Source organism: Ambystoma mexicanum, chromosome 6p, assembly GCF_040938575.1.
Source record: "Ambystoma mexicanum isolate Mex_15411 chromosome 6p, UKY_AmexF1_1, whole genome shotgun sequence".
In the NCBI taxonomy this organism is placed as follows: Eukaryota; Metazoa; Chordata; class Amphibia; order Caudata; family Ambystomatidae; genus Ambystoma; species Ambystoma mexicanum.
Window position 1 is genome coordinate 21,376,433 of NC_090935.1, and position 14,009 is coordinate 21,390,441.

The window sequence follows — 14,009 nt, forward strand, 5'->3', positions numbered from 1 at the left end:
GCAGTAATGATGCTACACGGAGGTCTACAATCACAGGTGTTCAAATAAACTCTTACACTCAAGGTTTCTTGGTTAAACAATTATTCATTTATTTAACAGTTATAAAACATTGCACTAGAAGGAGGCAATCATATAGTAAAACATAAATATACTTCAGTACTGTACACTCTAAGTTTCTGAATCAGAAAAGACCCTTTTTGGGATGGCCCACAGATGCAACCTACACCCACAGGTGACTTTAGTAACAAGGGTGCTGGGGGCATTAATATCTTACTGTTGGCATTCAGAATACTTTTCAAGAGGAGTAAAAGGCAAAGGTTATCAGAACGTAAAAGACTACAATTTTTCTTTGACAGTGCAAATACTTTGAGTTCACCAGAAGAGTCAATTCAATTCAATAGGCCAGGCCAAAGTCAGTGGCCTAAAGTCTTGGCTAGGATAAAGTGGTTCTGGTAAGTAAACGGAAGTTCTTAGAAGTAGTTTGTAAAAAGAAGAATCCTTTGTGGGGTCACAAGCTGATTAGGCCTGTGAGTTGCAAACGGTTCAAGCACTTTCACTGTGAGAGGTAAGTTCTCGGTCTTGTTTTACAGAACCTTACAATGAAGCAAAAGATGCAGCTGATGACTTCTGTTCCTGGCAGTTCCTGCGCATCTCGCTGTTCCTGGGCCCCTGTCGTGGGGACACGAGGGCGGACGTCGGGGGGACTGTGACAATGTAGATAACTGTGTGTATGGACAGACATTATGTCTATGTTACAAATAAAGGAAGTCCTGCATGTATGGACTTTCCTCTAATGGTTAATTCTTCTCTTGGTTACCTAGGGATCAAGCGTCGTGGAGACCGATCCGGAAAACGACTGTTATACTTGGGCTTATTGAAGCACGGTTGGTAAGCCCAGAAAAGCTGACTGATCGAGTGAGTTGCACCGTTGTGCCAATAGAAACAGTTTTACTAAAATGCTTAAGGTGATCAATGTCACCTGTTGTTGTGGAAGACAGATTGCGCCGTTGCGCTCGTGAAGGGAATGTAACAAAGGTAGCTGAGGCGATCGTTATCGCCAGGCGAAACTGAGTGAGGGAGACCGACGCTTCGCCATAGAGAGAGACGAAGCCTTGAAAAAGGTAACGCCCACCGGCGCCAGACGGACTACGGAGGCTGAAGTGCCGTTGCGCTTCGGGAGAAACGAGCACCGGGAGACAGCTGCCCAACCCTGAAGCCAGCAGAGACTGTAAGTGCGTATTCAGACGCTTATATAAATCAAGCTGGGCGAAACCAGGGAAATAAGAAATAGGAGGGCAAGAGCAGAACTGGAGCTATGAAACCAGTGTTATATGTGAACAAAGTTCATACGAAGTGAAGGGGAGGAGCTGAACTGAAGGAGCGCTGAGACGAACTCCTCAGATTGTGCGGCAGTGTTGCTGCAGGCTCATGAGAGGGAAATCAGAGGTTGCAAGTTATTAAAGAATACGAAGAGGGGCTACTTTGAGGAAAAATGTGAAAAGACACGAGGCCAACTAACTGTAAGCACGCACTGCCGAGTCAGAGCCTTAAGCAACAACAACAACGAAGACAAACAATGAAATGAATCTCTAGTCTGCAACTTATCGGATTTCCTCTAGAAGATCCTGTTACACAATTAAAAGACGCTTACGTCGAGGAAGCCTTAGAAAGGCAAGAGGAGGAAAAAAAGATTGAACATCCTAAAAGCAAGGAAGGCGAAAAGGAGAATAGAGACAGAAAATGGAGGAAGAGCTTCCAGGAGAAGCATACCAAGAGACAAACAAACACTGAAAACAACACAGAACTTACCTGAACATTCCCCGAATACAGTTTGTAGCTGCAGTAAGATGAAGTTGCACCACGAAGACGTATCCTTTGCCTAAAGAATATACAAACAGAGAAATATTCATTAATAAAGAATTGGGTTCTCTTGTTAATCCAAACAAACTACTCATTTGGCTCAGAGTCTCATTTATGCATTACCAGTCTAACCTGTGAACCTTACAATGAAGAAAAAGATGCAGCTGATGACCTCTGTTCCTGGCAGTTCCTGCACATCTCGCTGTTCCTGGGCCCCAGTCGTGGGGACAAGAGGGAGGACGTCGGGGGACTCCTGCATTGCACTGGGACGGTCAAAAGCTTGCAACTGGAAAACCTCAAATTCAGTGGCTGTTTAGCGTTTCAGCTACCGCACTGGTAGCAACACTGGTCCTGGCTGTCAAGGTGGACTGTCCTTGCTTCAGAGGTCTCACACTCTGCTGAGTGGGGTCAGGCGGTTCCATGTGTTAATTCCGCCGCAAATATATCGCCATATTTTTGCAGCAAAATTCACACATTTTTTAATGTGCGGGGGACACCCCCGCAACCTCTGCTCCCACATAATATCCCCCCAAAAATATTGCCTATGGCGAACCAAACGGCCATATCTACGGCAATCTTTTTGTTGGGGATATTATGTAGTCATACCGGTCAAGCTTGGTCGGTCAGACGTCGTGGGAGTCCGGAGGATCTCCCAAACGCTTTAGGCCAGCTTAAAAGTAACACACACAAACTGGTGTCCCACTCCCTGGTTCTACGGTTTCCTGCACCAACTCTGAGGAAATTCAATCAGCTCCGAGATGAGTGTCCAGGTGGCTTACTTTGGAGTTGATTGGTCCCACCAACTCAAAGGGAGAAGTCGTCCTTGCAGGCAATTCTCTGTCGACGAGAATTGGCGTTTTGGCACTGCACCGGGCAAACCAACGGTCCAGGAGTTGCAGCAGGTGTCCTCTTCAAGCTCTTCTTCATTTCCTTCGTCCAGTGGTCGACTCTGCCTTCCAAGCAAAAGACTCGCCTTTTATTCAGTTCTCTCCCATTCGTTCGAGCCTAGCTGCCACTCGCCCAGCAGGATGGCTGTCCTTTCCGAACAGTCAGCCAGCCAATCATCACAGAGTGCATTTGGGTCTCCTAGGAGACTAAGCACATGGAGTTTCGGGCACCTCCCACACTTCCTGCCTACCTCAGACACTCTGGAGCCAGAGGCGGGTTTCACTTGAGAAGCCCGCCAAAGACGAAATTAACAGAGAGACCAGACCTGGTTTGGCGTGCAGAGAACAACTCGAGAAGGACCTTTCTACAAAGAAATGGTGAAAAAAGAAGACCGGGACCCGTTTTAACAAAGGAGGCTTCGGCGCCATCTTGAAAAACATGGCTCCCACGATTTAATGTTACCGGAGCTACGAAAAGTTTGCGGTCAGGAAAAATCATGGTAGTTCGTTGTTAAACCACTGCCACCAGCCATTCTGAGAGGAAATGGCAACATTTGAATGCTACATGAGTATCTAGACACATGGGATACTAAGTAACCCCTCCAGCACTATTTAAAAAGACTAGTAAAGTCAATTTCACTTTACTTACTCTGGGAAACAGTAGTTTATCCCAGAGAAGGTATTTAAACCTTGGGGAAAGCCTGAAAGGCTTCCCTGTGTCACTGCACTGAGGGTGCTGTGTGACACAAATGAAAAGGATGATGCCTATGGAGTTGGTTAGACTCCATAACCAAAGGGGAAACCGAGGTAAAACACATACCAAAATACATGAGAGTGGGAAAAAGGGTCACACTCTCTCCAGGTAAAAAAATCAAGTACTCACAATCCAGCAAAGTTGCTGGGGGTCTCTAAGGTGAAGGGAATTGGCACATTCATGCGAATTCTCCCTAACATTCTCCAAAGCACCTCACTTTGTACACTGACAGGTATTCTTACAGTCATAATGTTGTACTGGATGAGAGCTGCTGGTATTGGAAACATCTGGATGTGGTCTTCAGCCAGTAGTTGAAAGTTTCCACTTGCCATATGTACTTCTCTCTCAGGGATTAAGGCTAAGGAGGCAGTGTGGACCACTGAAGGGTTACCCTTGCATTTGGGATCCCCTTTCACATGGTCAGTTGACCCACAAGCATAGCATTTTCCAAATGTTTTGACAAATGGGGGGTTGTGCTGACCTCCCTCTTGTTTAGCACCAGAGGTTTCACTAGACTGACCTGGTTTCCCATGTGACTTACCCTTCTTATGTTTGTGGCCCTCTTTTGGATTGGAGGATTTAGAATTCTCTTTGTCATCTTTCTTGTGCTGCTTCCCCTCATGCTTTTTATGAGTGGCCCCAGAATCCTTGTGAGTAGCCCTGTTGGCAACAGTCAAGTCAACAGCTTTTGCTAGCTTCTTGGGACCAATCCATTCCGAGTCAGCCAAGTTCTGTCTCAGCTCAGGAGAGCAGGCATCAAAAATAGATTCTACCAAAAATAGATTTCTCATTCCTTCAAAAGTGTTAACTCTGTAACCCTTAACCCAACCATCTACGTTTTTCAAACATTCACACATTCAGGTAGCCCATGGGGTACCATCAGTCTTTTTGAGGGTCCTAAACCACTTAAGGTACTGGGAAGGAGTTTGCCCAAATCTAGCTATCAAAGCTAGCTTCACATTTTCATACAATCTTTCAAGTTCCCCCACCTCCATTAAAGCATCAGTTGCAACCTGGGGGAGCCTAGACAAAAGCCAAGGAATGAACTGATTCCCTGTGAAACCTTGAATCCCATAGTTACACACACCCAATCCAAGATATCAAGTTTCACCTCATACATACTCACAGCTTCCTTAGGCATGCAATGTCTCTTCGGACTGGAAGACCTAGAAGACTCTGGGATCGAAACATTTTTAAGAGACAATTTCTTCATTTCAAGAGCATGTTGCATTTCCATTTCCCTTATTTTGATTTATTGATGTTTGTTTTCAGCTTGCATTTTTAGTCTTTTGAATTCTAACTCAAGTCTCATTTTTTCAAGAGAGACAAACTCTGGTCTTAGTACTGGACCTGGTAGGGTCCATGGGGATAAGAATTGAGGCATAAGGTCCTGTTGAGGTAAAGAGGGGCTCTCTATCTGAGACTCCTCTAACTCTTTTGACTCTGCAATACTATTAGAGTTAGACTCACAATATCATCCTTCTCAACATTTTCCACATTTTCTGGGATATTAGGTATGACAACCCTACTATCCAGACTTTGATGATTCAACAATCTTTCAATTAGTTAATTTTTCTTTCCTTTAACGGGGAGATTTCTGACCTTAAACATTTCTTTCAGTTGCTCTACTGTTAGAATGATCAGGGCTTCTTCCCTGAAGTTATCCATATCTGGCATGTTACAATTGCTTTTCTAGTGCTTAGCCCTGTGAAGGTTTTTAGTTGAACAAAGGTAAAGCAAAACTCTCAATGTAACAACTCTACAAATGATCCTCACCGCCTGCCACCAGTGTTAGGCAAAGTTTGTACGAAGCACCTTTTGGGACCACTACACACAACTCTGACACAGGTATAGGCAAACCAATCTTTGGTATAAGTCTGTACTACACAGTTTTGGTAGCGTGTTGAGCAGCCAGGCTTATCTCAAGGGGGGAAATGTGAGCAGTAGTGATGTTACACAGAGGTTCACAATTACAAATATTAAAATAAACTCTTAAACTCAAGAGGACAGCCACCCTGCTGTGTGATTGACAGCTAGGCTGGAATTAATGTGAGAAACCTGGTTTATGGTCATAATACCGAATTTACAAATCTCAAAAAAATAAATCTCGAAAAAAAAGGCCAAAAAAAAAAAAGGTCGAATTTTTTTTATGACGTTTTTTATTCAAAATGGGGGGGGTTCTCCCCCCAACCCCCCCCTTTTTTTAACCATTTTTTTTTTAATCCCGGACCCCAACATAAATATATAATTAAAAAAACAAAATCGCCTTTTTTTTTCGACCTTATTGTTGTTCGAGATAATTTTTTCGAGATTTTGACTGACCACCGAGAAACCTACATTAAAGGCTAGGCTTTTTGGCTTGGAATGCAGAGTCGACAACTGGACGAAGGAATCCGAATAGAATAACTTGGAAGAGACGCCTCCTGCAACTCCTGGACCATTTGTTTGCCCGTTGAAGCCCAGCTGTTGTGCTGAAGCTCCGAATTCGCCTCGACTAGAGAAGCCCTGCAAGGACAGCTCCTCCCCTTGGGTTGGTGGGACCAATCAACACCAAAGTGAACTCGCCTGGACATCCTCTCGGAGCTGGCTGTACTTCTTCTGCTGATGCTGCTGGAACCTAAGTGCCAGGGAGAGGATCGCCAGTGTTAGGCAAGATTGTGTGCAGTCCCCTTTGGGAGACTACAGCAACCTTGACCTCCTGGCAATAGGAACCCAACCTTTGGTATAAGTCTGTACTACACATTTTAGTAGTGTGTCTGAGCAGCCAGGATTATCTGGGGCCAAAGTGAGCAGTAGTGTTCTTACACAGAGGTGTACAGTGACAAGTATTCAAATAAACTCTTACACTTAAGGTTTCTGGCCAAATTAAACAATTAATTTATTTAACATTCAGTTCAATAAGGCTTCTTTAGAAGGGAGCAATATATACCTGGAGAGAGTCCTCGTTGTGGGAATCTGGTCAGGTATAAATACCTTTACCAATTTTCCCAAAGACCATACACTATTAATGCACTATTAATGCCCTATTGTAAAATTGAAACTGTAGAAGGAAAAACTATTTGTTACATTAGAGACTTCAAGTCCCATAATGCCCAAAGGACTGGGACAAGGAAGAGGGAGCTGGAGTCACTTGACTGCAAGGTGCAGTCTAGTGATTGTAATGACCCACACCTGAGAACGATTAGTAAACATAAGACACCCTCATGTGCAGGCCACAGGAAGTAGCAGCAGGAGAAGCAGAAGGTACAGTAATAGTCGACTCTCCACGTTGCGGTGGCAGTAGAAATTGCTGGAAGTCTGAGATGCTGGGGCCACCTCTATATGTGAAGCAGATGCCAGCTTAGTGAGGGTCTCTGTTCTTTGAGACCTTGAATGCAGAGGTTGCGCAGCAGGATTCGTTGTTTCCCAGAGCTTTCCCAGTGAGGACTTTGGATGCAGAGTTTGCACGGCGGGAATCATTTATTTGAACAGTTTTCCCCATGAAAGGTGAGCTCTGGTGGCAGGCGAGCACCGGAGTGTTTGGGGAGCGAGGAACACTCATTTCCTGACCGGCGTGGGCCGTGGGTACCAGAAGGCAGTATCTTACCTTGTAACAGGAACCAGAGGAAGCAGAAGACAGAAAGGCAGTGGAACGAGCAGACGCAGATTGTTAGGATAGTTTTTCTGAAGTCCAACTAAGGGCTTAGTAAAACCATTCAACTGAGGTAGTAAAAGACTCCAATCTTCGTATAAGGCTGTACCACCTGAGTATATGGTAGTGCAGACAGAGCAGCCAGGCGTATCTTAGGAGGGAGAGAGGGCTGTACAATCAGTAGAAATGAAATTGTCATACAAATGGTCCAAACAAACACTGAAACACTATGTATTGTAAAAATCAATGATTCATTTAAATACAGGTAGGCCCAGATAAATCTAGGGGTAAGTAAGTGCTATCACACAGTATATGTTATCACAATTATCAAAACACAACACTATGCTTGAAGGTGCACAGACCAAAGCATAGACCTTATTTGTAACAGCTAACAGTAGTTCTAGGGAAGTCAAAACCTTTTCATACACATTCAGTATAGGTCACACCTATTCTTGGGGAGTAAAAACCAATGGTTACTTTCAGATTACATTCAGTAATGCAAGGGCAGTAGACCCTACCAGTTGTACAGTAACTCTCAGAACAAATCACATAATCAGTCAACTGGTCAATATACTTTTTGTGAACCGTGGATCACTTTGTCCATGTACAGTAAACACCTATAACTACTTGGGTGACAACACACAGTTATACTAGGTGAGTAAAACCTAAGGATGTAATTTTCAATTACAGGTGCTTTTGGGATCAGTGAAACACAGATGGAGATAAGCAGTTTCTCCAGCATGGGGTCTGGCATGGATTCACATGCTCATGAATATTCCCCGTCGTCAGGCTGGGAATCCTTGGTAAAGAAAAAATCAGTATCGGTTTTGTTTCTGATCTGTCTTTCTTAGTAGTAACCAGTCACTGGTCTCTGGGTCATACTGCCCCCAGCCAATGGCCGCCCTCTCCCTAAGCCCCGCCCTCAGCAGCCCTCCTCAGATTTTTACCGCACGCTCAAGTGTTGCGAGTCCTCATGCTACAGCTCTCGAGCTTTTACTGTGTTTTGCGCTTTTTCAAAGAGATTTTTCTCATTTTTTGGTTTAATCGAGCCTCCAGCTCCACCGTTTTTACTTCCGATCAACGGGGGCCTATTTCGGATTTATCTATGCCCCTCAAGGGTGAAGTTTTCATCGAGTTACGGTTCTTGGAGGATTCCAGACGTTTCTGAGGCCTACCCCGTGGACGAGAAGAACATGGCCCAGGAGAAGGAAAGCTCAACCCCCGGCAAGCTGTTCAGGATCTGCCCGGGATGCAACCTACAAAATGTGTTCAAGGAGGACGAGCATTCGAAATGCCTTTACTGCCTCCACGAGGACAAAACGCACGTGGAGAAGGACTGTGAGTTTTGCTTTAACATGTCGGATCGGACGATGAGGGATCGCCGGACCCGTCTCTGAAACTGGCTGGAAGGCAAGAGCCCAGCAGGTGAGAAGGAGAAGAAGAAGTCCGAGCAGTCTTCTAAGTCCTGTGAGGGCGTACCGGCGACGGGGGCCCAACAGAAGGCAAAGCACCGCGAGTCCGCGGGCACCGTGAGTGCCGAACGGTCGGGCTCCTTGGCTGCCAGGCAGGGCGCACCTTCACCGACGCCATCAACTTCGAGCCAACGCTCTGGCTCAGGGAAGAGAAAATCCGAGAACCCAGCTAAGCTTCTGGAGAGGCCCCAGTCGATCTCGGAGGAACCGGCCGAGGGGGAGCGAGGCGGTGACCCTCCCCCTAAGGTGAAGGTGTCAAGCGCGCCCAAGGTGGTGAAGGTCTTGATTCACCCGGCTAAGGCCTCTATCGAGGGAGTCGCTGCTGCCCTGGCGAAGCCTGTGCAGGCTATCCCAGTGGAGGCGACCTCGGGGCCCATCCGCGGAGGGAATCCTCTTTTAAGCCCATCGAGAAGACCCCCGTGAAGACCCCAGTGGAAAAAGAGGGGGGGGCGGTGGCCATCGCAGACACAGACACAACCTCATAGGAGGAACTGGCCGAGAATTTGGAAGAGGCCCAGCCCCACGGGAGGAATCCCGAGGAGGCGGACGACGAGAGCGAGGGTGGCAACGATGACGAGGTTCCCGTGGAGGAACAACCGGCACGCCCGTCGCAACCCGAGCCTCAGGACAACTCGGCGGCCATTTTGATGGCAATCCAAGCCTTATGCACGGAGATGAGGACGAGACTGCCCCCTACCCCCGACGGACGACCCAGCTGTACCGGGTCCGTTGGGAAGCCCTCCGAACAAGAGGAGGAGAATTCATCCAGTGCCCCTTCAGCCCTCACGGCCTTCTCAGCCTTTGTCGCCTTCCCCGATCCCGAGGGACGACACGGGAACGGACACGGCCACGGCAGGGACGGATGACGACGGCGGTGATGACGGGACTGGCCTCCTGTCTGATTCCTCGGGCATCCCCGCCCGACGAGATTGGCTCCTTCCACGCCATGATTGCCAGGGCATCCGAGCCTTTTCAGCTCTGCCCTGAGGAGAAGGAAGGCTTCCTCTACCAACGGCGCGAGGCCAAGAGGAAGACGGTCCTCGCGGTGCCGTTGCTGGATGACATCTGGGACGAGGGGCTTGCCCGCCTCAAGACCGCGCCCACGACACCTGCCAAGAGGGTCCGGTACGAGAAGAACCGGGTCCCCGACGCCGCCCCGTTGTGCCTTAGGGCTCAGCCGACCCTGGATTCGGTCGTCCCAGCAGCGGCCAAGAATAAAGCGGGGGGGTTTATCGGTTTCATCCTCAACTTCCCCACCGGACGGCGAGGGAAAGAAGCTGGATGCCGTGGGACGACGAGTCATCTCGTCGGCGGCAACGACGACTGTTAGGCAGAAACCTGTGCAGTTCCCTCTGGGACCACTGCAAAAGATTTAAGACCACAGGTGTTTGGCAGTAAACCCACTTGATAGCAGTCTGTACCACACAGATTCACTTGGTAGCTGTGGCTGAGCAGTCAGAATTCCCTCAAGAAGAGTTGGGCAGTATACAGAGTATTCACAATAGGTCAAGAGAACACAGTAGAACAAGTAAACGCTGACCAGGGCTTGGTGTAAAAGATATAATTATTTATTTAAAACCACATCTAGAAAAACACACAGGCACTAATAGTAAGCAATTCAAAAACACGGTCACTAAAAGATATACACTCCCTTAAAAGAATATTAGACAAGTCTTAAGTAAAGCCCCACTTATTTTCACACAGCGGTGAGCGCTTAACGTAGATGGCACTCTAATAATTTGTTTTAAAAAGGGAGAGAAAAGCAGAGAATAAATTGAAACGGATCCCAACACTTTTACAAGAGCATAACAAGAGAGGAAGGCAAAGTAAAACCGTGAATTCAGAGTCGGTAGGCCGGATCCGCTTTAAGAGGATCGAAACGAAATGTGTCCAAGGTCACACGGTTGCAGTGCACAAAAGTCTTGTAAAGGTTTAAAAAGGATTTGGACCAAAGAAAGGGACCAGTTAGAGGGTCAAGGCGGCCAGCCCAGTTCAGAAGGTTAAGGGGTTATTATTACCTTGTAGCAATCTTTAGAAAGGGAGGCCTGGCGGACACAGTACTTTAAGTGGTGGGAATGCTCCAGCGGGGGCAGTTGTTCCTGGCAGCGGATGCAAGTCGGTGCTTCGTCCGGGGGAAGAGAGGATCTCGTTGTGGAGGAAGACAGGAGTCCGTTGCACTGCCAGGGAAGAAACCAGCCGCAGAGTTTCTCAGTTACAAGGAGCGGTCCGTTGATTTGCGGTTCAGGGGTGAGTGGCTATCGGCTGCCGGGGTGCTTGGCACGGGCAGTTCGACCACAAACCGGTCTGGGGTGCGAAGAAAGAAGGTAAAACTGGTTGTGCCCACCAGTCAGGGGAAGAAGCCTCTCCAGCCGGGAGATCTTCTCTCGTAGGGAAGTGGTGAGTCGGTTCCGCAGGGCTCCACCGGTGGTGGTGTCGTGGTAGGTCGGCTCAGCTTCTCCCTCGTCGGATTCTCAGGTCCTGTGGCGACTTCTGAAGTTCCAGTCCCCAAAGCCCTGCTTTTATGCAGCACACCCCCATTCACTCAGCCTAGCTGTCAATCAAACATGCTAAGTGGTGAGCCGGCCGGCTCACCACTTGGGCCAATCACACAAGAGTGCGACTTGAGTTACCAAGGTAACTCAGTCCATGGTGCCTAATCCCCCTCCCACACCCCCTGTGGTACCCAGACAGAGTGGCACCACTTTAGGAGGCTTCTGTGGAGAAGCCCGCCAAAAAGTGGAACAAAGGGCTCAACTTGGGTTGGAGTCACAGAAGAGAACACAAACGCCATTTTAGAATCGAGTTCTGGCAAAGGTTATTTAGAATATATACAGAAAGGATGACACGTATTTTTAGACAGTGCAGATACTTTGAGTTCACCAGAAGAGTCCATGAAATTCAATAGGATAGGCCAAAGTCAATGGGCTAAAAGCCTTGGATAGGATAAAACGGTTCTGGTTTTCAAACGTTAAAGTTAAACGTCCTTTTATCTTGGGTGAATGGCTATGGTTTCCAGGGCCCCAACTACGTAATATCGTCAAAACTCACCCCATTATTGGTACAATATGGGCAATATGGAAGCCAGGCAAGAAAATGGTGGGAGTTACGACCTGGCCCTCTCCACTGGGACACCTTTGGTCACCAGGGATCCGAGATACAATCCCGGACCCAGGGAGCTTTGAGACCTGGTACGATGCGGGATTAGAAAGGGCAGGCCAACTCTGGAGAAATGGCTCCTTGATCACTATTCAGGAGCTTCAGGAGGCACTCGGTATATGCCCGCTTTCGGTCTTCCTATGCCTGAAACTCAAGGGGGTGATGACAAGGGCGATGTGGAAAGACCAGTTACAAAGGGACCTCACCCCGTTTGGAAGAATTCTTAACACATGCACAAGCTCTAGAGGTTTAATAAGTGCAATGTACTTGGCATTGATTGAAGTCGATATTACACCATCCCTCACACTCAAGGACAGATGGGAAGCGGATATGGGTAGACAGATCTCACAAAAACTATGGCTACAAATATGTAGACGGAACAGCGAAATCATCTATATCTTGCCAATACAAACTACACGCCGTCAAGTTGATGTATAGATGGCAGTATGGCCCAATCCGGCTTGCCAAAATGTACCAAGGGGTAAGCCCATACTGCTGGAGGGGTTGCGGGAAGCGGGCCGACTATTGGCATATGTGGTAGGGATGTGCAGTGGCCCAAGCCTACTGGTCAGAGGTTCTCAGTTGGATCAGGGAATTAGATGATGATGAAAGGGAGAAACAACCACTGTTGATTCTTTTTGACCTGGTTGTGATGGACGACATGACCATGAAAGCACCCAAAATGATACAAGGTCTGTTGATGGCCGCAAGAGCCTGTCTCACCATGGTATGGAAGAGAGCCACACTCCATAGCAAAACTGAATGGCTGGGTGTTGCCCTGACTATATATAGAATGGACAGCCTGACTGCAGCCCTACATGGACATCGCACCAAAGTTGAGAACGCATGGTCTGAATTTCATGCTAAATATGTTACATGAAAAGAATGTGTGCAAAGCGTTAATACATTCAGAGACAATCTACTCAACGGTCGACGTCTGCTACGCCACATTCATAGGTTATATTGTGCTTGTGCACCCCATGTCATGGATATAAGAATGGTTCAGATGTAACAATTGGTCTCTTCTAGCTCCCCAGACGGCACTATGTGACAAGGGGGGAGGAGGGCGGGGTGAAGGCAATTGGTTTTGATGAAGCTATTGGAAACTTATGTGATCTCCAAAGAGTTTATATGCTTTACACATGATTGTTCTTTTTGTGAAAACTCTTTTATCTGACTTGTTGGTGGAAAATGCCTGTATATGATTCTGCCTTTGCAAAATTAATAAAACTGAAAATTAACTCCTTTTCGTGGAGGTCGCCCTGGGGTCAGTAGCTTATGAGTGCCTGAGAGGCAGAAAGAGGAGCCTGGAGGCAGAGAACTAAAGGCTGAGAGATCTGCTCTGCAGGGACGCCGAAAGAAGCAACCAGCGAGCTTCTATGTGATTGGAAACCCGGTATGCGTGTGTTTGAAGTAACGCAGAGGATTACTTTGTAGCCGAGTGGTCGCGTGGATATAAAGACACACTGTCAAAAGTCTCTGAGAGCTGGGCATGTTACAAAAGCACTTTATAAAGACTTATAACAATGGAATGAAACAAATGAAACATTTTTCAATCGTTACAAAAGTCTCTGAGTTGCAGGGCACATTACAAAGGCAACAGAACCCGCTTACCATTGTTATGCAAGTCATTTAGTGTTTGGCATGTTATTTAACGCATTCTACAACGATATTCAACATTGAGATACATTAAATGAAGATCATAAATTGAACAAGTGTTAAGTGTTGTGTCAAGCTCAAAAGTGAATGCAACTGTAAATGCAAGTCACATTATATATGCTGAATGTACAAGTAAATAAAGCATTGAACCCAAGAAATCATTCCTAATTGAACTTTAAAGTGAATAGAACTCCAGCAATACAGGTGGGCCAAATATACATTACACTCCAGAGTGAATGGAACTTTGGAGGTGAATGGAACTGCAAGTGAATAAACTGCAACTTTCAGTCTAGTCTTTCTTGTACAAAGATGAACCATATCCGTAGGGTGCAGGTGTGGCGCAGACCTTTTAGAGGGCTGGAAAATATCCTTACACATTGAGAGTCAATCTTGGGGAAGGGAATTTTGAGGTTTAATTTGTTTATTAACTGGAGTCTCAAGATGTTATGTGTTCCAAGATTCCCTCACAGTACCTATTGCCTTTACACTGGGAGCATTAACCCCACTATGAGAGATTGCCTTTACACTGGGAGCATTAACCCCAGCATGAGAGATTGCCTTTACACTGGGAGCATAAACCCCACTATGAG

The 14,009-nt window shown here is 46.8% G+C and overlaps 1 protein-coding gene across 3 annotated transcripts in view; it reads left to right on the forward strand.

The window, feature by feature from the left end:
* INTS10 (integrator complex subunit 10) overlaps positions 1-14,009 on the forward strand; it is a 372,357-nt gene that overhangs the window by 120,834 nt on the left and 237,514 nt on the right. The gene's annotated exons all lie outside the window — the stretch shown is intronic.